The sequence below is a fragment of the Mus caroli genome, unplaced genomic scaffold (genome assembly GCF_978045245.1).
Source record: "Mus caroli unplaced genomic scaffold, Mus_caroli_1 scaffold_16, whole genome shotgun sequence".
Taxonomy (NCBI): Eukaryota; Metazoa; Chordata; class Mammalia; order Rodentia; family Muridae; genus Mus; species Mus caroli.
The window spans coordinates 101,163,010-101,189,380 of record NW_028227271.1 but is presented as its reverse complement, the minus strand read 5'-3'; the positions used below and the strand labels follow the sequence as shown (position 1 = coordinate 101,189,380).

The 26,371-nt window shown below is 38.5% G+C and overlaps 1 protein-coding gene across 6 annotated transcripts in view; it reads right to left on the bottom strand.

The window, feature by feature from the left end:
* Window positions 1-26,371, bottom strand: part of Ghr (growth hormone receptor) — a 275,056-nt gene that overhangs the window by 83,241 nt on the left and 165,444 nt on the right. The window lies entirely within an intron of this gene.

Here is a 26,371-nt window from a genome sequence, read left to right as displayed (position 1 = left end):
AGCTACTTCACCGAAGCTGTTTATCAGGTTTAGGAGTTCTCTGGTGGAATTTTTAGGGTCAGTTATATATACTATCATATCATCTGCAAAGAGTGATACTTTGACTTCATCTTTTCCAATTTGTATCCCTTTGATCTCCTTTTTTTTGTCGAATTGCTCTGGCTAGGACTTCAAGTACAGTGTTGAATAGGTATGGAGAGAGTGGACAGCCTTGTCTAGTCCCTGATTTTAGTGGGATTTCTTCCAGCTTCTCACCATTTACTTTGATGTTGGCTACTGGTTTGCTGTAGATTGCTTTTATCATGTTTAGCTATGGGCCTTGAATTCCTGATCTTTCCAAGACTTTTATCATGAATGGGTGTTGGATCTTGTCAAATGCTTTTTCTGCATCTAAAGAGATGATCATGTGTTTTTTGTCTTTGAGTTTGTTTATATACTGGATTAAGTTGATGGATTTCCGTATATTGAACCATCCCTGCATCCCTGGGATGAAACCTACTTGGTCAGGATGGATGATTGTTTTGATGTGTTCTTGGATTCGGTTAGCAAGAACTTTATTGAGGATTTTTGCATCAATATTCATAAGGGATATTGGTCTGAAGTTTTTGATCTTTGTCGGGTCTTTTTGTGGTTTAGGTATCAGAAATTAATTATCTTACTGCAAGGCCAAAAGAAAAGAATCATACATACACACTTAACACCCCCAACAACTAAATAACAGGAACTAACAATCATTGATCATTAATATCTCTCTAACACCACTGAACTCAATTCATCAATAAAAAGACACAGGCCAACAGACTGTTTATGTAAACAGGCTCCATCATTCTGTTGCATATAAGAAATATACTTCAGGGTTGGGGGATAATGGGGGGACCCTCACAGAGGAGAAGGGAAGGGGAAGGGACTCTGTGAGGGAGGGGCCTTGAAGTGAAGTAGCATTTGGGATGTAAATAAATATATTAGCTAATTAAAAACTAAGAAAAGGAAAGAAAGATAAAGTGGGAGTGAGCTGACACACACCCATTTCAGACCTGGTGAGTTTTGTCTGAACATTCCACCAGGTGCTTTTCATGAATGCCTACATAACCTGGAAACATCTGGCTGGAAAAAGCAGCCGTCCTGTCTGCTACCAACAATGTAAAATCTAGTAGATAGAGTTAAGGCTATCCATCAAACACAGAATTCTAACATCAGTAGAATTTTTGGACTGTGTTTTGGAGGGTGTGGGGCTGGTATCTGGGAATTGTCATTGAAAATGCTAAAAAAATGGATTTTTTTTCTGGTGAACCAATCAATTTTAAATTGTTATTATAATATTTAAAATTTCATGTCTATTGATTTTTAAAGTTTCTATTTACTTTTGAAATTTTACATTTTTTCATTTATTGTAGTTTATTTAATACCAAAATGATTGAGACAAGTAATTAACATAAAAGCAGGTAATAAATACTCCCCAGAGTGAACAAAAGTACTAAGCATCAATTTTAATATGAGCAGCAAACAAAAATTGTCTTTTATGATATCAATAAGTCTAGCTGCTGCCTTTATAACTGAAGATGTGTTATTTGCATTAGTATTCTCATTAATATTTTGGGCTAGTCTCATCACCATCCGCAGTTCCTTGTCTTTAATCCTGTATTTTATTTCATTATCTGTCACCTCAAATTGAGCACAAAAATTTTTAAATTTACTTTTTATGTGTTTATTATTATTATGCTATGTGTATAAAGAATTTGCATCCTCTCTCTTTCTCTCTCTCTCTCCCTCTGTGTCTCGTGTGTGTGTGTGTGTGTGTGTGTACCACATGTGTACCTGATGCCCACATAGGTCAGAAGAGGGATTTGGTAGACCTGGAGTTCTGAATGCCTGTGATATATTATGTGTGTGCTGATTACTTAACCCTGGTGCTCTACAAGAATAACAAGTGCTCTTAACTGCCGAACCATTTCCCCTGCCCACCAAATATTATTTGAAATAGATTTAAATAAATTGAGACATATGAAACAAATATAATAAACAGCAAGAAGGAACCAAGGTGAGATCACAGTTAGTGAGAGGTAGATGCATAAAACCCATTTTTCATAACCTTTGGTTTTCCATCTTGTTGGTTTGGTTCATCATGAAGCCTAGGCTGGGATAACACCTTGGCAAGGACTTTTTTAGATGTTCATATCTTTGGTCTTCTATTTAAAACTTAATCTTACTTCTGGACCCTTAAAGATAGACTTGGGGCTTATTTGAATCTCTTCACCTCTCTTCTCAATGTGGCCACATTGACTAAATCTTCCTTTATTATATTCCTATAAATAAATAAACAAAACAAACAAACATACAAATAAATGTATATGTTCTCCAACTCTAAGTTACCTATTTCATTGACAATTATTTACTATTTGAGTTTAGATAATTCAAAATGACAATATTAATTTAAGAAGAGAAGAGAAAAGAGAGGGGGAGGTAGGAAGGAAGGAAGAGGGAGAGGGAGGCAGAGAGAGGAGGGAGATGGAGGGGAAGAGAAGGTGAGGGAGAAGGAAAGGGAGGGGGAGGGGGAGCGAGAAGGGGGAAAGGGAGACAGGGAGAGAGAGAGAGACAGAGAGACAGAGTCAGAGAGATAGAGAGAGAGTAACAGAGAAGAGTGCCTATGGAATTACTCAGCATTTGTCTCAATTTTCAACTTAAAATTGAGAAAAAAGACATGGTGTGCAGGTCTTAGTTCGGCAGAAGCATTGACAAGTTTTCCCAGAATGATAACTGGGATGGAATGTGCAGGTCAGTTCTGAGACCAGTAGTAGAGTCTGAGCCAAACTGCTGGTCTAGAAAACTTTGGGGAGCCTTGGCTCCCTAAGACATCTGGTGTTTCTTCCTCTGTGGCACATTCAGGGCCATTTTCATGAAGCAAACGCTTCACTCAGCCAACACACTCTATAACATGCAATGAATCAAGACAGACAAAGAAGAAATGACATTCTAGTGGAAAGAACACAGATTTATGCTAGTGCCAAGGGCATGTTGGTTACAAATGTAATGCACAGCATGCTGCCTTAGCAATGGAAGTGTCACACTCTCTCATCAATTCAAATTAGTGTCAGAGTCATGTACCCAGTGTCTCTAAAGTTCTGACCAGTAAGGCAAATAAATAAAGAGCATAGGCAGAGACCACATCTCTGACAGCAATAACAATTAATGAGTCCAACACACAGTGGTTTTGGTTATGATCTGTAGGGTTCCCATTTATTATGTAACCCAAAGGGATCAATAAACATTTTATAGGGAGCTTTAGATGCTGGAATTTTTAAAATGTCTAAAGTCCTCCACTATCTCAGCCAGGAGTCAGTAAAAGAAGCACTCAAACATGGGGTGCAGGGGGAGCAAACTAGTATCTTACATAACTGCAGACAAGCTTCTGGGGGTGGTGGTGGTGATGGCTTTATGAAACAGTTGCCAAGTTTAGGACAAGTGATGGTGAAGAAGGATAGATGTGTCTGAGTCAAGAACAGTACAGCACAAATGTGCTTTGGCAAGACACAATCTACAGACACAGGACTGTGATCCCAGGCAGTGTATTGAATATGTGAGTTAGGATATGTTGGATTGGGGATGAAATCAGGTATACCTTGGAAATGATCTCACCAAAAGACTTAATTTTGATTCTGCAAAGATTAGGGATCTACTGATTTGTTGTGCTCTGAGGGGGAAGTGCCTCCTGCTGGACTTCTCCAGGAACAGGTTCCTATGAGGAGATCTAATTGCAGTATGCCCTTCTCTAGTGCACTTCCTCTACTTGTGCTTTCAAATGGAGAATGTTTCTGGGCCTCAGTGTATATCTGTAAAGCAGGGACCTGCATGCATCCATGTAAGGCTTAAACTAGCTCCTACATACAAATACTTGCAAGTAATTACTAAATGCTAGACAGTTTTCCAGTTATGATTGTTGTCATTCTCATTAGTAGTCACTGCCTTAACTATGGGGCAAGTCTTTTCCCAAGGACAGTTTGGCATTGACTTTCTATTGGGTCTTGTGTGGTTATGGCACTTCATATGGACAACATGCAGCCAAAAGCCCAAGAACTCTACTTAGGTACTCCTGTAGGCCAGATGTAGTTAGTAGATTTTCCTTCTTCAGAGAACTCTGGGGGAAGTAATACCAGTAGAGTATAGGATAGAAACCCATCTATATAAGCACAATCACAATCTGAGACTAAGCACACTCAATCCTAGTTCTCTGATTCTAGTATTATTAGGGGAGCCAAAGTGGGAGGACAGTGTTCTGGCAAATACTGAGATCTTGCCACTTGTGTAAGAATGGCAGTTATAACCAGTCCTTAGTGAATAATGCAGACAAGAGTCAGGAGATCACAGTACTTCCTGAGACATCCATTCTCCCCAAAGAGAGGAGGTGAAGCATGCAAAGTACCACACAGAGCACCTGGTGCTAAGTGAGCCTTGGGTAAGGCGAGCTATTATATTACTCTTAACAATTGCTTACGACAATGGTATTGATGCTGCTGCAACTGTCAGAGATGCTCATCCAGGATGTCCTTGGAGAAGCGGTGTTTCCTCCCCTGGGCAGCTTAATTGCCCTCCACCTAGCAGCTGTGGATACTGCGCTTCCATCCCTTGCTGCTGTGGCTTATTTGCTTGTACTCAAGGGCACAAAATGAGTTCCTCTGGGTAAGTATTACTGCTTTCGTCTTTATGAGTTATTCAGAGCACAGGAGATGGTCCCTAGTATAGTAATACAATTTGGAAAACTACAATTGCTTTAAATGTTTGTATGGGGCCACAAGAGAATCTAACATTCTAGCATTAGAATCTCCACTTAGAACCTTTCAAAGTTGTTGAGGACTTTTCCATTTTTTATAAAGTTTACTTATTCTTGATGACAGTCTATATAAAATATTACTTCTTAGATCTCAGTTTCTGAAAACCTTCAGACCCATGGCTAACTTTCTTTACTTTGGCAAATTACCAACTCTATTGCCAACAAGTACTTTCTCCAAATATATGCTTGCAAAGGGCTCAATATCAAATTCATTGTTTGTGGACACACAGCTGTTGTACCTCAGACTATCCTGCTGACCCTGAAGGAGTTGGTATAATGGAATTATTAAAAAGTGCAATGCAATATTTAAATCCCAAATTTATAAAACGCTTAAAATGCATCTAGGCACCACACTAAGCATTTAAATTTTTTTTTCTCATTTAATCTTCTGGAAAGGTATTGTTATAAGTTACACATGTTGAGTAAGAGATTTGATCTCTGAGTTATTCAACTTCGGGAAGGTAAATAGGTTGTCATAGACTACCTAGCAATTATGGATTAGAGCTCATATTTGAATGGGAGCTAGACATTAACTTTATTTACTCCACTGTTTCCAAAACTTCCCAAGTCATCAAGATACTTATGACATTTATTACATCTATAGTTGAAGGCCCTAACTTATAGAATACCAGAAGATTGGTCAGTGTGGATATCACAAAGTCCTGTGAATATGTTAATCATTTCCTCCCATAGTCTTCAGGAAATCTTGTGACACGATGCATGTGGGAAAGAAACTCTGGTCTACTTTTAGGGCCATCCTGTGATACACCCCATCCTGGGCTCATTAGAAGAAATTTGATGACCAGTAGAATGATTTATATGAATGTTTCATACACTGTAGAAAGCATATCGATAGACCAGGCTGCTGAAGGCTTGGGCAGAAACGTCCTTCAGGAGTTGGTTTATGAGGAACTAGGTATGATGGGTAGCATCCTCTGAGCCAAGCCTCTTCCTGTCATTTCAGCAGTTGGTACCAGGCATATCCTATGGCTACAATTGCCCTCTTGATTCTTTGTCGATCCTAATCCCATGGCGTAAGCTTGAATTTCTTTCCTTTTGTGGCTCATCAAATTAATTGAATTCCCACTCATAGTTTCTCTGAATTAAAGTGCATTATCTTGTCCATACTCATTATTATTGTTGACAGCTCTGAAGAGGCCATGTAATATGAATAAAAAACTCTGAGCCCATAATGAGGATGGCGTTAACTCTCCTCATCTCTCCACGAAGGCACATGTCTCTTCTGTACTTGAACAGTAAATCACAGGACCCATCACATGAGACAGCAAGTTAAACAGAACAAAGAGGCAGGCCTGAAGGACTATTGTAATGGCAAGAAGGTTTTCATACCAGAAAATTTGCTAGAGAGCCAGATATTATGAAAGGCAATTGGAAGGAAAGCAAAATTAGTGAAAAGAAGCATATGTTTGCAAACATCTGCAGCAGTTGCTTTGTATCCTGTGAATAGCTTGGCCAGCAGGTATTCAGAATCTAGACCTTCATTCTCCCAGGATTTATCTCTGGCATAGAGGGACTAATGGGGATGGTTCCTGTTTAACTTCAAGCTCTACACATCCCCTTTTCTGTCTTCAGTGCTCTGCTTGGGGAATTTACAAATATCCTTCCAATACTTCTGCATGAACAGAGGACATCTGCTTGCAATTAAAGACAGATCCTGGAATTGATCTTTCAATTACAGTCTGTTGCATTATAAGGTATAGCGAGTGAGTTTTTGAAAAATACATTAGTGGTGGTTTTTAATTTTATTTTATTAGTTAAAGCAAGGAAAAGAAGAGGAACTGCCTTGCAATCTGAAAAATTGCAAGGAGACTTTGCAGAAGGAAGCAGTGGGCCAGCTGAGACTAGCATTCATTTTCCTTGGGAAAAGTCCCTTTCAATTGCCTTTGCTTTCCCTTCCCATGGCTAAGGAGAGCAGGGAAACATCCTACCCAGCTGTCTCACCTCCAAAGCTGCTTTTCATTATGAATAACAGCAGGGGTGTCAACCCCAGGCCACAAGCAACAAGTAATGGGGTATGCCCTACAATAACAGGAACTCAGATAAATCACAGGGAAGATGAAAGCAAGGAGCAGGAATCACAAATTGGCACTGGGTCAAGATCAACCTGTGGAAAGGCAGCCAATGAAATATGACAAAGATCAGAAAAACAAACCAAGAGTTATAGAGTTAGACTGAAGTGTGCGGAGGGCAGAAGCATCTCTCCTTTTTAATGTTGTTTGAGATACTTTTAATATATATTAACCCGTTCATTGAAAACAGCAGAGAGAGGTTGATCTTAGATTAAGCTCAAATCTCAAATAGTGACTCTGTGTCACTATGTGTGTTCCGTGACTTCGTGTCCTTTACTTGAAGTCACCCAGAGTGGGAATATTTTATACCATGCAAATCAGAAATGGATGCATCTTAGGGTTCACTTCTGTTGAACGCTGTGAAAATTCCCATCTGCTTTTCAATATCTCTTTGAATATCTTCTCTTCATCTTAGAAGAGAACTTTTTTATTTGTTTCAGTTGAAATATAATCTCCTAATTCTTTGCCTTTCTGCAACACTTAAAAAAATCTGGTCTGTGGTGTTTGCTATTTTTTATATCTTAGTTAACAGACTTGTCCAATCAAAAAAAAAAAAAAAACACTCACAGACTGAAGGTAATAATCATATATTGCCCTCATCCCCATTCTTATTTCACAGCACCTGTTCAAGTCTTAAATAGTATGAATACATAGCTACAACTTTATTGACTCAGTTCAGGACAAGCTACGAGACATCATGACTTTGTTCAGATCTGGAATTTACCATCTATCTCGTGGTCTCTGAAATCACAACAGGCACAAAAATTTACATATAGTTTATCATTAGATCTGGTAACAAGTTTGAGACATGAATAGTCAAATCTGAGGCAACATCAGCATCAGCGTATTTCAACTAGCTCTCATGATATTTCATCTTGTGTTAATATCCCAGGTTTTAGTGAAAACAGGAAATAGGGAAGCTAGACAGCTTTACTCCCTGTCTTGTTGTTGTTGGCAATGGATGTATGTCCCATGGAACAATGGTCTTAAAACACCGAGGTCTTGTTTGTTTGCAGCGACAAATACTACTGTCCTGGGAAAAGACTGACAAATTAGTGGATCTTCTTGTTCATAGCCAGTGACAGGGAGAAACATGGCATGACAAAGATGTCTTCAGAAAGAATATATTTGGCAGAAATTCTAAGGTGTGTCTTTCCCCAGTCCGGGCAGTCATCTTTCACAAACAGGTTGGTCTGGGTTGCTGTCACTCTGCCCCTGGTTCCTAGGCTTTTCTTGTCAACTTTTACCAAGAAGTTCTTCAACAAACTCCTGATCTCTTGGGAAGTACATATTTCTGAATTAGGTAAAGTGCTTTTGAGTTAGAATTGCTGTGTGGGAGTACAATGCATGTCGGGGGACCTGCCCCCAGATGCTGGGGGCAGGTAGAGAAGACCAGATGTTACTCAGCTGCTTTGGATCTATACACTGGCATGTGTGCTGGGGAAGGTAAAGGAGAGAGGCAAACAGGTATGCAATATAATTCCAGGTCAGAGTTCAGAATATTAACACATAAAACCCCCCACCATAGACTGTAGTCTGGTAATGGGCCACATATATTTGTGAAACAACACTCCAGGCTGAAGAAAACATGCACAGGTACTAAAATAGATTTGGGGAGTAGCAGAGGGTTGTGTGGTGGGAGCAGAGCGGGTGAGGGGAGGGCAATACTTGGGGTTGCAGAGATACCAGATGACATGTCTGCTTGCAGCCAGAAGACCCTTTTGGATAGTTTGCTCCATCAGAGTTCAAGAAATGTACCCCAATGAGATGGAACGCAGACAGCCCTTCGCTGTGGTGTGACCGTCCCACTTTAGTCCTTTCCAGCAGCAGTTGTGAAATGGGAGCTGCTGTGATTGAGTCTTGAGGTCAGATGGTTTATGGTTTTAATTAAGCTGATAGAGCACTTTGGGATATAGACGCACACCACTGGAACAGGTTTGTTCAATATATATTTACTGAATACCCATTAGGCACAAAGGGAGTGAGTAGGTTAACGCTGATCCCAAGATGCACTTTTCCTTGTTTCTCTAGAAGTATCCTGAGACCCAGACCAAGGAATTTAGTTGCCATGAAGCATAAGCCTGGTTTCAGGTCTTTGCCCACTTTTTATTATTCTTGCTTTTGCTAGAATGGGAAGATCAGAGATAATCCTCATTTACGGAGGGAAGTTAATAATAGAGAAAACTAAATCAAAATCTGTGCTCCTAGTGATTCTAATGACCTTGAACGAGCGCTATTAGGACCCATGCCACTCGTGTGACAGTCTGAGTAGTGTGCTGGGTTGTGTCTTGCATTGCTTTCTCTGCATTTGCTTATATTCTTACACCTCTAAATTTTATTTCAGCCCATTGAAAGAACTATGTTTTACCTGACTGCACACAGTAGGCCTTCAATCCACATTTATAACACAATGAGTATCTGACTTTTTGTTCTAACATCCTCTTTTAAAATTAATATGTGTCTGATACTGTCTGCTTATTATTAGCTGTAAAGAAAGCATCTTAGTGGAAAAGCATGTATATATTTCAATATTTTTTTGTGTTTTATGAGTATGGGTGTTTTGTCTGCATGTCTGTCTTGACTGCATGAATGTCTGTGCCTCATGTGTATGTCTGGTGCCTGAGGTGGCCAGAAGAGGGGGTTGGATTCCCAAGGATTGGAAATATAGATTGTTGCAAGCATCCATGTGCATGCTGGGGCTTGGGTCCTCTAGAGGGGAGTAGCCTGTGCCCCGACCCTTCTCTCCAGCCCTATGAGTATTTTTCCGAGACACACCACATTTATAGCAAAATGAGAGAAAGTTTCAGTAAAGCTTCTCTCAAATGTTTAGAACTTTTTATATTCATTTTCTAAATTGTAATTTTGGGGAAAATGTTGAAAATCTACTTTATGGCTATCATGGAAGTGACATCCATATGATTTTGTGATAGGAAACAGAAATTCAGCCTGAAATGAGTGGTAGGTGATGTCGCGGTTCACTGTGTGCCTGGGGAGTATGCCTGGTTCTCTCTCTCTTTCTCTCTCTCTCTCTCTCTCTCTATCTATCTCAACATTGTTTTTTTTCCCTTTTGTACCTTCTGGTATCCTTCATAGTATTGTGCCTTAAATACAAATCTAGCTTTATATTAACAGTTAAAATTAAAAATAGTCAGCCAGAGTACTATTATTCAAATGTGAAATTATACTGAGCCCAAGACTGTTTTTGATAATGCCATTTTCCTACCAGAAGGAAGCGATTAAATAGAAAAGTAGTTATGTGTTTTTGCAGCTCTAGGGTAGGCAAAGGGTTAAATGTAGAACAGGAGTTGTTTTCCTTGCTTGAGTTACATTTAATTTGTTGATGATATGATATGAACAAAATAAAAAGTCTTATTGATAATCCATAGGTGGCGGCCTCTCCAGCCACTGATGCCCTGCACAGTGTGTCTTTGTGTCAGCCCAAAGGGGCACCCTGCCCATGGGCTTTTGGCAGGACAAGGACACTGTATAGCTTTAAATGTTCCCAGATCAAATATGGGAAAAGAAGCAGCTAGCCAAGCTCAGAACACAGTTTACATTGTTCGGAGGCCAGAAGGTGAAGGAGGATGTGTAGGGTGAGGGGGACTCTGAGGAACTCATTCCCTGCTGGACTTTCTGGTGAATGCAAGTCTAAAAGGCACAAAAGGCACCTCTGGTTAGAGGGGGTAAAGGAAGACTTAGGATCTCTATAATTTAAATTTAGAATCTGAAGTAAATCATATATATCTCCATCTCTATCTCCATCTCCACCTCTATCTCTCTATATATTGCAGGTAATGTAATTATAGAGCCAGCAAAATAATATGTACTAACACTCAAACTCCAACTGTGCCGTATTTTGTCCTTACTTTCCCTAACTTATTCAGCAATGAATTATGTCAGTTCAGCCTAACACATTCTCCTGTCTCCATCCAGCACTAAGCTGTAGCCCAGGCTCCCAGCTTCTCCTGCCTGTAGTATCATGAAGTTTCTATTATCCTAAATTGGAATATCCGAATGTCCTAATGTCCTTATAAGAAAATGAACACATAGGGAAAAGATCTGTAGAAGCCAGAACACCTGGAACATCAACATGATTTTAAACAAAGATCGTAGTAGGTTCTTTCTCTTTTTAAAGAACAGCATCTCTGAAATCTCAAATCTCACTTGGTAAGTATATAATATTTCTGGCTTGTTAAGAGTTTCACTTATAGTAACTGCTACTCTTAGATTTTAAAGTTCTTATCTGAATGGCTGCCTCTACATCCTAGTTTTTTCTTTGCTCCTGGCTACAGATCATTTATGTTCCTGAACATTCTTGTCTTTGAAATAGGCTCTTGCCCTTAGTACTTGAAATAGTACTAAGGGTACTAGACACTTTGCTTAGCTCTCAAAACTTTCAACTTGCTGGCTTTCCTTCTACCCCCCTCTACCACTGCTCTTTATTTTTGTTTGTTTGTTTGTTTTTTATTTTACCTTGTCTCTTAAGTATCAACTTGCCATGGAACTCTTCTCTCTGCTGCTTCACTTATCATTTTTTCCCTGAAAAATAACTCACCTATATGTTGGTGGTACCAAATGTATGTTTATGTTTAGCTTAAATATCTCCATTAAACTTTAGACTCTGCTCAGTCTTTCCAGGTTTTTCATGTGATCTCCAGTTGTTGTTCTATTCTAACTAACAAAACCGAGTGTCTGGCAGAACCTGTTCCTTCTCAGTACTGCATTATCTCTGCATAGTCTTTCATCATCCACCTGGCACCTGAGCCAAACATCTGTGTCATCTTTTGCTCATCACTTTCTGAAAGACTAGACATATCATTTACTCCAGCAACGAGTAATGCCACTTCCATTTCAACAGATTTACTTCTCTGAACATTCTGTATGTCCAGATCCTGCAGCCTCGACTTTCAAGAAGTTCCCTGTTTCTCACACATGCAATTTTTTTCTCCACTAAACTAATCACTTAAAAATTAAAACTAGTTTAAAATATAAACAAGATAATGATACTTCATTGTCTAGAATTATTCACTCACCTCCTATGCACTCAGAAAGCTCAAACCCCTCCCGTGGCCACAGAGTTATACTTTATTCAGCCTGCCTTTCCTCCTTCCTCATCCTCCTTTTAAATAAAGTCACTTTAGTTCAGCTAATTCACAAATAAAAATATAACATAGCTAGTTTAATGAAGCTACTCAAATACATGCCCAGTCCCAAACTCTATACATCCTAGTGAACTTCTCTGTAGTTAAAATGGCCATTCTGAAGCAATGGAGATTCACTTTGGCTTGTTTCTTATCAATTGCATTTTAATTCACTTATAAACAAAAAAGTGATGCCATTAAGACTAGAAAAAATAACTTTTAAAAAGATAGCATGTATCCTCTGCCATGATTCATGTGTCCCTTTGCCTACATCCCATCATTCTGCATCATCTAATTTCATCCCCTGTCCTTTTTGTTAATAGAAACCTAACTTTGTTCAGCCATCTACCCCCCTCCTAAGCTGTTCATTTCTCAAAGGAGCTGAGACAACTCTCTACTCCAGTACATATGGTTGGGTTCAGGATGCCTCCATCCTCTTCTGCCATGACTAGTTCTAGAAGAGGGAGCACAGTGGGAATGTTGCTTCTAGAAAGTTTAAGAAAAAAAAAAAACCTATACAGGATAGTGCAGTCTCTTTGCTTTCTATATTTCATTCCAGCCCCAAAGATGAAGCTGATATACTCAAGAGGCCTCAGGTAAATCAGCTTTTGGGAAATGGATTTGGAGTACCTGGACTTAGTTAATCCTATATACTGTCCCTCTTTTGGTTTTCCAGTTACTTGAATGAGTTGGTTTACTTGCTACTTAAGTCAGCTTAAATTATGGTTCTGTTATTTGCCCTGTTCTTGACTGATGTGTTCCTAAATGGGCCTCAGTCTACTGCTCTAACTTCTGCCAATGTCTTCTTGGTGTTAGGCCCAACCCTTAAATGTGCCAAGCTTAAATCAGCTTCACTTCTTGCTATTTCCAGCTCATGAGTGGTCTCTGTGTTACTGGCTCAGGTTTGCGCTCAGCACCTTCCCAGAGATACTTGCTCCTACTAAACAATCTGAGAGACTTTTCTAGTCACTTCTAGTGTATCATTATGTTTGTATTTTTCACAGCTCTAATTTATCTTTGTGTTAAGGTGTTTAACCTTTCCCCCCTCCCCCCTCTTTTTACATGTATATTCCTATCTTCTCCTTATCAGAACATAAGATCTGAAAACCAAAATATTCGTCTTTTGTTATAGGACAGACATTCATAAACATTTATTAGGCGGGCACAGGCATGGATGTGAGCTTATAGAAATGGTCCCTATCTATTTTCTCCATATTATATGTAACACCTTTAAGGGCCAAAGGTTTTGTGTTCTAAAGATACAACTCCAAATACTTTTCTAGATAAAGCTGTGATAATTTCTTTAAGTTAGAATTAGAGAAATGCTTGCTAATTTGTTTGGTTGGATGTAAAGGCAGACTCTTTGAGAACAAAGAACTGTGAATTTAGAAGGGAGCAGGAGGGAAAGGAAGGGAAGAAAGAAATAACATTTAAAAATGGTAATAATTGTAAGGAAATCCTCACTGAACCCATTAGTATATATAATGTGGATTTATTAATAAACTCTGTATTAAGCAGAAGAAGGTAGTGTCTTTTATCTATTGCCTAGCGATGGTGAAACATTCTTATTTCCTGACTCTTTGACTTAAAACCTGGGGCTTGCTTCTTTCTCATTTTCTTCCTAGCCATTAGCACAGGTATTTGGGCCATTCTTTTAAGTGTTTTTAGACCCATTCCTTGTCTATTTCACTATGAACAATTCTCTAATGGGACCCCATTTCCTTTCCTGTTTCTTACTTTCAAGCCTTCTGTTATTTTATGTTCTGTGGAGGGATATGGCCCCTAGCCCTTCTAAAGTAGCATTTTTATCCTTCTATGCCTCTGCTATGGACTCAAGCCATACCTCTACACTAGTCTCTTATCACTATTCAGTGTTTCTTTAGTGCTTTGGCATCCTTTCCTTCTTTTGTCTGTGCTCTATTTTCTCTCCCTGTAAACTTTTGCTTTTTATTCTTACTCTTATGCTGAAAAATTTCATTGCCCCTGTCTGATGGTTACTATGTATGTGTGAAACACCATGATCTAAGCAACTTGGAGCATAAAGGGGTTTATTCGGCTTATGCTCCTCAGTTCATCATCAAAGAAAGTCAGGGAAGCAACTCAAGCAGGGCAGGGACTTGGAGGCAGGAGCTGATGCAGAGTCCATGGAGGAGCACTGCTTGCTGGATTGCTTTCCATAGCTTGCTCAGCCTGCTTATACAACTCAGGCCCAACATCCCAGGGATGGCACCATCCACAATGGGATGGGCCCTTTCCCATCAATCATTAATTAAGAAAATACATGCCAGGCTTGCCTAAAACCTCATCTTAAAGAGGCAGTTTTTCATTTGAAGCTTTCTCATCTATGATACTCTAGCTTTTGTCAAGTTGACATGAAAACAGACAGTAGACCCCCCCTCTCCAAAGAATTATCTTTAATTCTTTCCAGAATGCCTGTCTTAATCAGGGCTCCGTTTTTTGATAGTTTATCAGATTTTATCCTCCTTGAACTGAGTACAGAAGCTTTCTTTCTGTGATTTTTTTTTCTTTTCTGAAAAAACACTGGTGAGAAGAATAGGGAGTAAAAAGAAATCTTTGTATATAGTTTACCATTAAGATGACTTTACAAACAGAAATGTGTGATGCAAGTGTATATTGTAAACAAGTAGTACAACCGTGTTGGAAGATACAAGGTATTCCAAAATGTTATAGAAGTCAAGTTAAAATGTAGGCTATTTATAGTACTGTCTTCAAAAGAAAAAAAAAAATCTAGCTAGAGCTTCTAGGATAGTAGTTTACATCATTTTCCTCTGTGGACACTTTACAATAGACAAACATATTACAATTTACAGTCACAAATTTCTTTAACGAAAACCCCATTTTTCCAAATTTTCACTAGTGCATGCAGACTTTAAAGGTAGCCTCCTGCTTCTTGATCCTGACTTTACTCTTATTTATTATTATTATTATTATTATTATTATTATTATTATTATTTTATATAAGTACACTGTAGCTGTCTTCAGATATCCCGGAAGAGGGCTTCAGATCTCGGATGGTGGTGAGCCACCATTGGTTGCTGGGATTAGAACTCAGGACCTTTGGAAAATCAGTCAGTGCTCTTAACCGCTGAGCCATCTCTCCAACCCCCCTAATTACTCTTATTTATAATTGGAAGAATGCAACTTGAAGTAAGGAGATGATATATGTACAGTACTTGAAGAGATTTTCCTTAAGCCCATTTCAAAACAGAAGGCAGTTTTATTCATTCCACTAAAACCATTCTGTTTCCCAAATATGCAGTGTTTTGCAAGGTTGCGGCTAAAGAAAGAAGTGCTGACATGATTGCCAAGAGTTTTCTTCCTTGACTGCACTGCAACCACTGAGCTTGGGGCCCCAAGAAGCTCTTGCATTTAGTGCTTGTAGATTCCTAAGCTGTTTAGGAAGTGGGAGAGGAATGCTTGTTCAGATCGCTTCTGCAGTTAGTGACATGAAAGCAAAGTTGCTGTAATTTATAACATAAAAACACAAGCTTGTAACGCTCACCGATGGTGCTGGGGGGGGTGGCGGATAGCTATATATTCTCTTTAGATTTTGATGCTGTGGACTTTAAATCTTCTAAGTGCATTTAAAAACTGTCTATATTTAAAGTTCCCAGGAAGGAGCTAGGAAGTGTCTGCATGTTTTCAGGACACAGAGAATGCCATACGATCGAAATTCCCAGAAGCTGACTCAGGTGCAACTTGGAACCTTCTCAAGTCTCACCATGTTGGTGAAATACTGGACTCCAGTTGTCAAGACATCTCCATTCTGCTCTTCCATCAAGACAAGGTCTTTGGAGATTTTACTATCTTAACTGTGTGTGTGTGGTTTTTTTTTTTCTCTTTCATCTAGGGTCCTAACTCTCCTTAACCCCAAAGATGAAGGACTCCCTCCTATTATTTGTAAAACCCAGGGATGAAAAATTCTGTTCTACATGTACATAGTTCTGTAACCAAAAGGAAAAAAACTCGCAGGAACAAAGCACAAATTAATATAACAACTCTCCTGTCTCACATTAAGTGGCTAGTTTTCACCTTTCACTCATACTAAGTGACTGAAAAATATTGAAAAGCAGCACTTTTAGTCACTATTTCCTTGGAAATATAAAATAGGAATAGAATAGTAATGTTACACACACACACACAGAGACAAAGACACATAAACAGATACACACACAGACACAGAAAACAGACACACATATACAGATAGACACACACATGCACAGAGACACAGACACATACACACACACATGCATGAACACACACAGACACAAAAACACACATACATACATGCACATATACAGACACAGACACACTACATACACAAACATATGTACACACACACACACACAGATACATTCTTCATGTCTTGTGAAAGGGCTGTGGGATGGTGTGATGTAGGGCTTGCAGCTGCAGACATTTGCTAGCAATGGAGAATCTCAGGCAGCACTCAAACCCCCGGAATCAGAACCTGCATTTAACGAAGCTCCCCAGATAGTTCGTATGTACCACAAAGTAAGAGAAGCAACATCCTAGATGTCTTTTCTAGTCCTGTCCTTTCCCATTCTTGAAACAGAAGCTCCATCCTTGGATTTCTTATAGACCTTGTATCTTAGAAATAAAACAAAACAAACCAAAATCAAAACCAAAACCAAACCAACCAAACAAAACCCCCTAATCAATAATAGAAGGAGTCTTACTTTTAGGATTCACGAGCATCCTGCCCACCGCAGACTTGAAATAGGAAAAACATTTGCTGTTTACTTCTGTTGGGAACAAAGCATACTTGCATTCTGCTTCTAACTTTATGCTGTTGATTTTACAACCCATGTGTGGAGGGACTTTCTGAGCTGGGGTCACTACGCTGTAATCTGAGGACTATGAGGCCAGCCTTTGGTCCAGCTTCCAAATGTGATCATGACCTGGTTACTCCAGACCGCGAGACATCCTCTGAGCCTGGGCGCAAGTAGCCTTTAAAAGTTAATAGATTCGACCTTAGTACAAGGAGATAGGAATGGATCGATTCGCATTCTTCTACATGTTAACAACCAGTTGTGCCAGCACCATTTGTTGAAAATGCTGTCTTTCTTCCACTGGATGTTTTTAGCTCCCTTGTCGAAGATCAAGTGACCGTAGGTGTGTGGGTTCATTTCTGGGTCTTCAATTCTATTCCATTGGTCTATTTGTCTGTCACTATACCAGTACCATGCAGTTTTTATCACAATTGCTCTGTAGTAGAGCTTTAGGTCCGGCATGGTGATTCCACCAGAGGTTCTTTTATCCTTGAGAAGAGTTTTTGCTATCCTAGGTTTTTTGTTATTCCAGATGAATTTGCAGATTGCTCTTTCTAATTCGTTGAAGAATTGAGTTGGAATTTTGATGGGGATTGCATTGAATCTGTAGATTGCTTTTGGCAAGATAGCCATTTTTACAATGTTGATCCTGCCAATCCATGAGCATGGGAGATCTTTCCATCTTCTGAGATCTTCTATAATTTCTTTCTTCAGAGACTTGAAGTTTTTATTATACAGATCTTTCACTTCCTTAGTTAGAGTCACGCCAAGATATTTTATATTATTTGTGACTATTGAGAAGGGTGTTGTTTCCCTAATTTCTTTCTCAGCCTGTTTATTCTTTGTGTAGAGAAAGGCCATTGATTTGTTTGAGTTAATTTTATATCCAGCTACTTCACCGAAGCTGTTTATCAGGCTTAGGAGTTCTCTGGTGGAATTTTTAGGGTCACTTATATATACTATCATATCATCTGCAAAGAGTGATATTTTGACTTCATCTTTTCCAATTTGTATCCCTTTGATCTCCTTTTGTTGTCGAATTGCTCTGGCTAGGACTTCAAGTACAATGTTGAATAGGTATGGAGAAAGTGGACAGCCTTGTCTAGTCCCTGATTTTAGAGGGATTGCTTCAAGCTTCTGACCATTTACTTTGATGTTGGCTACTGGTTTGCTGTAGATTGCTTTTATCATGTTTAGGTATGGGCCTTGAATTCCTGATCTTTCCAAGACTTTTATCATGAATGGGTGTTGGATCTTGTCAAATGCTTTTTCCGCATCTAACGAGATGACCATGTGGTTTTTGTCTTTGAGTTTGTTTATATACTGGATTACGTTGATGGATTTCCGTATATTGAACCATCCCTGCATCCCTGGGATGAAACCTACTTGGTCAGGATGGATGATTGTTTTGATGTGTTCTTGGATTCGGTTAGCAAGAATTTTATTGAGGATTTTTGCATCAATATTCATAAGGGATATTGGTCTGAAGTTTTCTATCTTTGTTGGGTCTTTTTGTGGTTTAGGTATCAGAGTAATTGTGGCTTCATAGAATGAGTTGGGTAGAGTACCTTCTGTTTCTATTTTGTGGAATAGTTTGTGAAGAACTGGGATTAGATCTTCTTTGAAGGTCTGATAGAACTCTGCACTAAACCCATCTGGTCCTGGGCTTTTTTTGGTTGGGAGACTATTAATGAATCGATCCATTCCTATCTCCTTGTACTAAGGTCAAGTCTAAGTGGATCAAGGAACTTCACATAAAACCAGAGACACTGAAACTTATAGAGGAGAAAGTGGGGAAAAGCCTTGAAGATATGGGCACAGGGGAAAAATTCCTGAATAGAACAGTAATGGCTTGTGCTGTAAGATCGAGAATTGACAAGTGGGACCTCATGAAACTACAAAGCTTCTGCAAGGCTAAAGACACCATCAATAAGACAAAAAAACCACCAACAGATTGGGAAAGGATCTTCACCTATCCTAAATCAGATAAGGGACTAATATCCAATATATATAAAGAACTCAAGAAGGTGGACTCCAGAAAGTCAAATAACCCCATTAAAAAATGGGGCTCAGAACTGAACAAAGAATTCTCACCTGAGGAATACCGAATGGCAGAGAAACACCTGAAAAAATGTTCAACATCCTTAATCATCAGGGAAATGCAAATCAAAACAACCCTGAGATTCCACCTCACACCAGTCAGAATGGCTAAGATCAAAAATTCAGGTGACAGCAGATGCTGGCGAGGATGTGGAGAAAGAGGAACACTCCTCCATTGTTGGTGGGATTGCAAGCTTGTACAACCACTCTGGAAATCAGTCTGGCGGTTCCTCAGAAAATTGGACATAGTACTACCGGAGGATCCAGCAATACCTCTCCTGGGCATATATCCAGAAGATGTCCCAACCGGTAAAAAGGACACATGCTCCACTATGTTCATAGCAGCCCTATTTATAATAGCCAGAAGCTGGAAAGAACCCAGATGTCCCTCAACAGAGGAATGGATACAGAAATTATGGTACATTTACACAATGGAGTACTACTCAGCTATTAAAAAGAATGAATTTATGAAATTCCTAGCCAAATGGATGGACCTGGAGGGCATCATCTTGAGTGAAGTAACACAATCACAAAAGAACTCACACAATATGTATTCACTGATAAGTGGATATTAGCCCAAAACTTAGGATACCCAAGATATAAGATACAATTTGATAAACGCATGAAACTCAAGAAGAATGAAGACCAAAGTGTGGACACTGTGCACCTTCTTAGAATTGGGAACAAAACACCCAGGGAAGGAGTTACAGAGACAAAGTTCGTAGCTGTGATGAAAGGATGGACCATTTAGAGACTGCCGTATCCAGGGATCCATCCCATAATCAGCTTCTAAACGCTGACACCATTGCATACACTAGCAAGATTTTGCTGAAAGGACCCAAATATAGCTGTCTCTTGTGAGACGATGCCGGGGCCTAGCAAACACAGGAGTGGATGTTCACAGTCAGCTATTGGATGTATCACAGGGCTCCCAATGGAGAAGCTAGAGAAAGTACCCAAGGAGCTAAAGGGATCTGCAACCCTATTGTTGGAACAACATGATGTACTAACCAGAACCCCGGAGCTCTTGTCTCTAGCTGCATATGTATCGAAAGATGGCCTAGTCGGCCATCAATGGAAAGAGAGGCCCATTGGACTTGCAAACTTTATATGCCCCAATATAGGGGAATGCCAGGGCCAAAAGAATGGGAATGGGTGGGTAGGGAAGTGGGGGGCGCTATGGGGGACTTTTGGGATAGCATTGGAAATGTAATTGAGGAAAATATGTAATAAAAATATTAAAAAAAAAAATAAATAAATTTCTTTGCACAGAAAAAAAAAAAAAAAAAAAGTTAATAGATTCAATTTGACTAATAGAATTTGCACTTAGGTTAGCAATTCATTCCTTGTAATGTCAATTTATCTTCCACCCAGAATCCCCTTTATTATAATGCCTCTAAGGATTGGGAATATTTTTTATTTACAAATATTTGTTAATAACAAATATTCCAGTTCTTCCTCAGCCCCTGGTCCCAACCCTGTGGGATTAATCAGAGAAGAAAAACATATTTTCAGTTTAGTTCCATGTTTTGTCTACTTTTAAGAATAAAATTTTAAGGCTCATTCATATCTCCAAGATAATGTTAGCCAAATTCCTCCAATAGCTCCCAAGTGTTTCCTTTTCCTGCTTCTGAAAAAAGTGTGCTCCAAATGATGTGACTTTTCATAATGGTGTCTGGTATTATTGTGTTCTCCCAAGAAAATACTTGATGTGCTAATTTTCTTTTCTGTGTAAAGCACTTTATTACCATAATCTGCTGGCAACACTAGAATAAATTTAGCAAGCATCACCAAAGGAAACTGACCTCAGTTGCCTCATAAACAGAATTCACAGATGGACATGGTCTTGAGAAAAAGTTTTTTTTTTTTGAGATTTTAATATAACTGCATCATTTCTAGTCTCCCCAAGTCCTCCCATGTAAAGCTCTAGCTCTCATTAAATTCCATGGCTTTTCCTTTAATTATTGTTATATATAACACATATGCATATGTATTAGTGATATATGTTGTATGTATATATATTCCTACATATATATATTCCTACACACACACACACACACACACACACATATATATACATACACATACATACATACATACATACACACAGATATATAGTAATATATTCCTACAAATATAAATACAACATGATTAACATATACATATACACATACACATACATATATATGTAATTTTTTTTCAGGGCTGAGAACACTAGACAGTTTCCAATACTAAATGGTATGCCCATTTTAAAAATAGATGTTTATCACATGACTCATATATAATCAATCATCAAGCATAGATTGAGAATGTAAGATGAGATCTTACATTTAAGAACTAAAAATACAAAGGAAGTCTTCATTCTTGAGTAGAGTGCAGCTCAATGAAGACATATAAGAACACATATGGTGGCACACTGTGGCAAGACGATCAGGATGAGTCAGAATGAACAAAGTACACTACAACATCTTCCCACCTAGGTCAAGGATGGGATGGATGAGTGCTGGAGCAACCTGGGAAACCTATATAAGCAGTGTGTCTGGAAGATGAATGGGTACATGTTAGAGAAGAGAAATGACAATGGGGCACAGTAATAGACAATATCATGCATTCATTTAGACACTGAAATAGTACTATCTGAAATAACTGCAAAAGAATGTAATTTCACCACAGGAAGAACAATTTGAGAATGATGTTGAGAGTAAATGAAACTTAATTTACAGGTTTATATCTCAAGATTATACAGACAGAGGAGAAAGTTTGAGGGCCTGAATTGCATGCTGGTTAGGTGGAGAGATTCTGAGCAAGGGCCATGGCAGATAACACTGTGTGTAGGGCTAGGATCATGAGGTCAGATGTAAATCTCTCCTGAAATGTGAAGTTATTTTTCTACAAGCAAAGACACTCTAAATTAATCCAGGAAATACAAAGGGCTTCCTAGATGAGATGAAAGGATGGATCATCCAGAGACTACCCCACTTGGGGATCCATCCCATACTCAGCCACCAAACACAGATACTATAGCATATGCCAACATGATTTTGCTGAAAGGACACTGATGTAGCTGTCTCTTTTGAGGCTATGCCAGTACCTGGCAAATACAGAAGTGTATGCTCACAGTCATCTATTGGATGGAACACAGGGTCCCAAATGGAGGAGCTAGAGAAAGTAACCAAGGAGCTGAAGGGGTCTGCAACCCTATAGGTGGAACAACAATATGACAACCAGTACCCCCAGAGCTCATATCTCTAGCTGCATATGTAGCAGAAGATGGCCTAGTCAGCCATCATTGGGAAAAGAGGCCTCTTGGTCTTACAAACTTTATATGCCCCAGTATAGGGGAACGCCAAGGCCAAGAAGTGGGAGTGGGTGGGTAGGGGAGCAGGGTGGGGGGAGGGTATAGGGGACTTTCGGGATAGCATTTGAAATGTAAATGAAGAGAATATATAATAAAAAATTGAAAAAAGCCAAAGGGCTTCCTAAATATTCATTCAATTGAACAGAAATTAGTTTGAATAGCCAACAGTCTTATAGTATTATTAAACTATAAAGTAAGTAAACAGGGAGTTTAGGAGATAGCTCAGTCAGTAAAGTGGTTGCTTTCAAAGCGTTAGGATCTTAGTCTACTCATAGTCCTTATGTAAAAGGCTGGCCAAAGTTGTATACTCTTTAATTTCAGTGATGGAGAGGTAGAGGCATGAGGATTCCTGGGTCCCAATGTCTGGACACCCTAGCCTACTCCATGAGTTTCAAGTTTCAGAACAGTGACTCTCTCTCTCTCTCTCTCTCTCTCTCTCTCTCTCTCTCTCTCTCTCACACACACACACACACACACACACACAGACACACACACACACACACACACCAAACTGAAACATAAATCCCAGAAAATTAACACAAGAAAATACTTTAATACAAAACCACACATAACCACCATGCTTTGTGGTGCCTGCCTTTATTTCCAGCACCCAGGAGGCAGAGGTCAGAACATCTCTGTGAGTTCAAGGCCAGTGTACCTACATAGTAAGTTCCAGGCAATCAGAGCTATGTAGTGAGGTGCCATCTCAAAACCAAAACCAAAACCAAAACCAAAACCAAAACCAAAACCAAAACCAAAACCAAAACCAAAACCAAAACCAAAACCAAAACCAAAACCAAAACCAAAACCAAAACACAAACAAAAATCCCTAATCACAGGGCCATAAGGATCTCCTGGTCTAGAAATCAGAACTCAGTGGTTAGTCAAATACTTTTCTCAGTCTCATCCTCCTATCTGACTCATTCTTCCCCATCTCCAACTAAAATAGCAGTCACTATCCAATTCTGCACTATGACATCAGTCATTACACAGTCTTGGCTTCCATTCAAGGATGCTTTAAAAACTTTTTTCTTCTTTTTTTGGTAAAACAAAATACCAGAAAAGAATTTGATTTCTAACTGTGTGGCTGGCTTTTATGCAGGAACCAAAGGAAAGTTTCAAAAAGTTTCCAATATTAATCCTCCATGTTTAAAATTTTACTTATTAAGTATTAAAAGTATTAAGTTATGAAAAAACAATTGGATATCTTAACATGCTTACTGAGACAATTTCTGAGAATTATAATGGCTACAACTCTAGGTCAAATCAATGTCCAGCTCATCTTCCTAGACAGTTGCATTGATTACCTTTTATCCTTTTATTTTTTATTTTTAATTTTCTGTAAACCATAACACTATGGAAAGGCCATGTTTGATGTCTTGGACCCCAAAATACTTTTGGAATAGGCCTAGGGTAGCTTTACTCTTTGTACAGAACCTTGTTCCATGTGTACGTTTTCCAGATTCTCTGTAAGTTCAACATGACATGAACATTTGATGACGTTCAGGAATCAGACAAGCTATAGTCTCTCTTTCATCCCAGAAATACTTATTTCAATGTTGACTGACAAAGAATTTATGAACTGTTGTTAGTACTGTGAACCTTTACAGAGACCTTTGTGCTTTTACACTCCCGTGGCCATGGCCGTGGCCTCGGCCTTTTTTCTTATGTATCTCCCTGCCTTTACCTTCAGCTCATTTATTCTTTATCCTTGATTTGGGATAATAATTTACCACGACAGTTAAGTACATTTTCTTCTCCAACTAAATAACAAAATGACAAAAGGACTCTTTGATGTTCTTCTATGTATCATCTCCTTGTTTTAGAACTTTGGCGTTTTGGAAAAATTTACCTCACCGTAGGAAGAAATGAGTACCCTTGCAGCTTCATTCTGGATGTGTCTATAGCTTCAAAGATATTGCTGTGTAATAATAGTAGTATTTGGCATTTGATAGGCTATTATTTCAGGGAGTGGTGCAAGAATAATGTGTTGAGTGCTTTACAAGAATGATCTCAATTAATGAATTAAGTCTACAATAAGAATTCTGTTTCCTTTCTTTCTGAACCACTAGTTTAACCACACAGACTGCTGACTGTGACTGGCATAAAATCCCACGCTGGGATCTACAGGTGGTTAGTGATATAGTCAGTGTCCCCAGCCTGCTGGAGGCATTAATGTCCACCCCCCAAAGTCCAGGCTTTGAGTAGGCATTTTTGGAGTGTTTTTGTTTATGGATCATTTCGATTGTTTCATTATTGGAATCTAGTGATAGTAAATGAAGCTGATAAAGAGAATACACTGAAAGCTAGTGTTAAGAGGACCTAGTTGCTAAATGAGCCACAACTTTATGGATGAAATAAGCATGTTTCCAAGAGGTAATGAACGAAATGTTCAAAATCAAAGAACTACTTAGTAATGGTATTGAACTTATAACCTACATTTTTTTAGATACATTTGTAAGGGCTGTTAAGTGTTTTTTCTCCAGTTTTCATTTCCTCCAAGGTTCTTTCTCTATTATTCACTAGTCACATAATTTATAATTTATCTATTCTAAAATAAAGCTTAAGGGAATGTAGAAGTTTGAAAGTATGCAGATAGAAGTATGATGTTAGTTTTTAAGTTAGAGTCTAGGAAACAGTAGTATATACTTCTATAAATGAAAATATTTAAATGAAATGAAAGACCATAGAAGTACACACACATGTATGTATCTGCATGGATAATAGAGTAACTAATTAGACAAAAAAAGAGTTTTTCTGTTCTGGAAGATGTAGCCATAGTCCTGGGAACTGTCTGTATGCCGGGGAGGGGTAGTCTGGGGAAATGGATGATAATGGGGAAATAGGATCAGGGAAGAATCTTAAATTTCTTCAAAAATCAGTGATGATTAGTATCTATTGGTCAGCAGATGAACATAAATGTAAATTTGGTGGAAGTTGAATATTTAATGTAAAATTGAAATTTATAAATATTAGGTTACATTGTAAAAATGTGAAAAAAAAATAACTAGAACATGTTCAGAAGGATTCTGAACTTGATGGTTCATTTCTGTCCCAAATTTATAATACAACCAACTACCTGTTTCTGAGAACTAATCATTAAAAACAGGTATGGAAGTTGTGTGAGTAGTGGTCATTTTGTTTATTTATTTATTTGTTTGTTTTATTGATATTTTATTTATTTACATTTCAAATGTTATCCCCTTTCCTGGTTTCCCATCTGGAAACCCCCTCCTTACTCCTACGTGTCTGTGCACTCTCCAGTTAAGACTTAAGGTTGGTGTTCAGTCCAGTTAAGAATTAAGGTTATATTTTCTGTTGGAAGAATCAGAGACGGTGTTACTCAATTCAGGGTGAAGAACATTCCCAAAGTAGTCTTAAGACATTACATGCTTAAAACTATTTAACTAGATTAAAACTATCATTTAGATTCTGCAAATGTTAACTACCTCCAAAGAGCTACTTCAGAGTACCAGTTGATCTATCATTGAGTGAAGCTTTCTTCCTGAACCTGATGTGTAATTATGGATTATCAAATAGACCACACACTTACAAAGTGCTACTTTGAAGGAACGAATCTAAAGCTAAGTTCAGCAACAGAAATGCCCTGCCTGCTACAGATCTGCTGAAGGTCGCAATACAGAGCTCTGGCTTATGTGAAATAATATTTTTTTTCAACTCTCACATGCAATCTCTTATTCTTTCTACAATTTCTGTCAAACATCATAAGTGCACAGAGTAGGGCAGTGGTTATTAAGTCAATGACTGTTTGTTGGATGTTAGCAGATAATGTTATCCTAAGTCTCATGCAAGATTTAGAGGTGAATCATTCATGTAGAGAACTCTGCAATGTCTTGCAATACTATAGGCAAACATAAGAGCATTTATATGTTATATATATATATATATATATACATATATATATGTACATATATATATATATATGTACATATATATATGTGTGTGTGTGTGTGTGTGTGTGTGTGTGTTCTACAAAATGAACATAGCAAAAGGCTAAAATGGTTGTGTCTAATGAAGAAAAGACA